We start from the raw sequence: 3,602 nt of genomic DNA, 5'->3' as shown, positions 1-3,602 counted from the left end.
GACCCTGAAGCAGGGGTTTCGCTTGACGTAGGGCATTGTAAATGGCCCTTAGTTCCAGAATGTTTATATGAAGAGATGTTTCCATGCTTGACCACAAGCCCTGGAAATTTCTTCCCTGATGCACTGACACCTGGCCTGGTTTTAGGAGGTTCCTGACTAGCTCGGATAACTCCCTGGCCTTCTCCTCCGGGAGAAACACCTTCTTCTGGACTGTGTCCAGAATCATTCCTAGGAACAGTAGACGTGTCGTTGGAATCAGCTGCGATTTTGGAATATTTAGGATCCACCCGTGCTGACGTAACACTACCTGAGATAGTGCTACTCCGACTTCTAACTGTTCCCTGGACCTTGCCCTTATCAGGAGATCGTCCAAGTAAGGGATAATTAAGATGCCTTTTCTTCGAAGAAGAATCATCATTTCGGCCATTACCTTGGTAAAGACCCGAGGTGCCGTGGACAACCCAAACGGCAGCGTCTGAAACTGATAATGACAGTTTTGTACTACAAACCTGAGGTACCCTTGGTGAGAAGGGTAGATTGGGACGTGGAGATAAGCATCTTTGATGTCCAGAGACACCATATAGTCCCCTTCTTCCAGGTTCGCTATCACCGCTCTGAGTGACTCCATCTTGAATTTGAACCTTTTTATGTAAGTGTTCAAGGATTTCAGATTTAAAATTGGTCTCACCGAGCCGTCCGGCTTCGGTACCACAAACAGCGTGGAATAATACCCCTTTCCCTGTTGTAGGAGGGGTACCTTGATTATCACCTGCTGGGAATACAGCTTGTGAATGGCTTCCAAAACTGCCTCCCTGTCGGAGGGAGACTTTGGTAGAGCAGACTTCAGGAACCGGCGAGGGGGAAACGCCTCGAATTCCAGTTTGTACCCCTGCGATACTACCTGTAGAATCCAGGGGTCCACTTGCGAGTGAGCCCACTGCGCGTTGAAATTCTTGAGACGGGCCCCCACCATGTCTGAGTCTGCTTGTAAAGCCCCAGCGTCATGCTGAAGACTTGGCAGAAGCAGGGGAGGGCTTCTGCTCCTGGGAAGCGGCTGCATGGTGCAGTCTTTTTCCTCTTCCTCTGCCCCGGGGCAGAAAAGAGTGGCCTTTTGCTCGCTTGTACTTATGGGAACGAAAGGACTGAGTTTGAAAAGACGGTGTCTTTTTCTGCTGATGTGAAGTGACCTGGGGTAAAAAGGTGGACTTTCCAGCCATTGCCGTGGCCACCAGGTCCGATAGACCAGCCCCAAATAACTCCTCCCCTTTATACGGCAATACTTCCATATGTCGTTTGGAATCCGCATCCCCTGACCACTGTCGCGTCCATAACGCTCTTCTGGCAGAAATGGACATAGCACTTACTCTTGATGCCAGGGTGCAAATATCCCTCTGTGCATCACGCATATATAGCAATGCATCCTTCAAATGCTCTATAGTTAACAATATATTGTCCCTATCCAGGGTATCAATATTTTCAGTCAGGGAATCCGACCACGCGACTCCAGCACTGCACATCCAGGCTGAAGGGATTGCTGGTCGCAGTATAACACCAGTATGTGTGTATATACTTTTTAGGATATTTTCCAGCCTTCTATCAGCTGGTTCTTTGAGGGTGGCCGTATCAGGAGACGGTAACGCTACTTGTTTAGATAAACGTGTGAGCGCCTTATCTACCCTAGGGGGTGTTTCCCAACGCGTCCTAACCTCTGACGGGAAAGGATATAGTGCCAATAATTTATTAGAAATTAGCAGTTTTTTGTCGGGGGAAACCCACGCTTTATCACACACCTCATTTAATTCATCTGACTCAGGAAAAACTATTGGTAGTTTTTTCACACCCCACATAATACCCTTCTTTGTGGTACTTGTAGTGTCAGAAATGTTCAATGCCTCCTTCATTGCCGTGATCATGTAACGTGTGGCCCTACTGGACATTACGTTTGTCTCCTCACCGTCGACACTAGACTCAGTATCTGTCTGAGACGCCTGGACAGGCACTAATTGATTTGCCGGCTGTCTCATGTCGTCAACAGTTTTTTGCAAAGTGCTGACATTATCACTTAATTCTTTAAATACGATCATCCAGTCAGGTGTCGACTCCCTAGGGGGTGACATCACTAACCCAGGCAATTGCTCCGCCTCCACATCATTTTCCTCCTCATACATGTCGACACACACGTACCGACACACAGCACACACACCGGGAATGCTCTGATAGAGGACAGGACCCCACTAGCCCTTTGGAGAGACAGAGGGAGAGTCTGCCAGCACACACCAAGTGCTATATATATATACAGGGATAACCTTATATAAGTGTTATTCCCTTATAGCTGCTGTTTATTATTATTATTAGCTGCCAATAGTGCCCCCCCTTCTCTTTTTTACCCTGATTCTGTAGCAGGTCTGCAGGGGAGAGTCAGGGAGCCGTCCTTCCAGCGGAGCTGTGAGGGAAAATGGCGCTTGTGTGCTGAGGAGATAGGCTCCGCCCCTTCACGACGTCCTTATCTCCCGCTCTTTTCTGTAAAAATGGCAGGGGTTAAAATACATCCATATAGCCCAGGAGCTATATGTGATGTATTCTTTTGCCAACCTAAGGTATTATCTGTTTATATTGCGTCTCAGGGCGCTCCCCCCCCAGCGCCCTGCACCCTCAGTGACCGGAGTGTGAAGTGTGCTGAGAGCAATGGCGCACAGCTGTGGTGCTGTGCGCTACCTTAGTCTGAAGACAGGACCGTCTTCTGCCACCGATTTCACCGGACCTCTTCGCTCTTCTGGCTCTGTAAGGGGGCCGGCGGCGCGGCTCCGGGACCCATCCAGGCTGAACCTGTGATCGTCCCTCTGGAGCTAATGTCCAGTAGCCTAAGAAGCCCAATCCACTCTGCACGCAGGTGAGTTCGCTTCTTCTCCCCTTAGTCCCACGATGCAGTGAGCCTGTTGCCAGCAGGACTCACTGAAAATAAAAAACCTAAAATAAACTTTTATTCTAAGCAGCTCAGGAGAGCCACCTAGCCTGCACCCTTCTCGTTCGGGCACAAAAATCTAACTGAGGCTTGGAGGAGGGTCATAGGGGGAGGAGCCAGTGCACACCACCTGATCCTAAAGCTTTTATTCTTGTGCCCTGTCTCCTGCGGAGCCGCTATTCCCCATGGTCCTTACGGAGTCCCAGCATCCACTAGGACGTCAGAGAAATGGTCATTACACAAATTGGTTAAACCCAAAATTTAACCAATTTGTTTAGGGGACCATTTTTGTCCATTTTCTAGTGTTTGAGAGTAAATCGTTGATGGTCATTTGCTCACATAGATAACCGGATTTCTATTCCAATCAGCCAGTGTTGGAGAGATGGTCTGCCAGATTACATAATGCATACCAGAGCCATAACTAGACTTTTTAGTGCCCTGTGACAGAGAATTATATGCCCCCCCCCCCCCCCCCACAATTTTTGCAATATGGACAAAAGGCGCATGCCTCGTGGGGAAGGGGCATAACAAGATTGGTCTCAGAGAAAGCACATGAGATATGAAGATATATCTAGTATACTTGACACTCAATGGTTTGTGGTATTGCCGGGGGGCCCTCCTTAAATGCATATACAGTCAC

Source organism: Pseudophryne corroboree (assembly GCF_028390025.1).
Source record: "Pseudophryne corroboree isolate aPseCor3 chromosome 7 unlocalized genomic scaffold, aPseCor3.hap2 SUPER_7_unloc_3, whole genome shotgun sequence".
Lineage (NCBI taxonomy): Eukaryota > Metazoa > Chordata > Amphibia > Anura > Myobatrachidae > Pseudophryne > Pseudophryne corroboree.
This window is presented reverse-complemented; position numbering follows the sequence as displayed.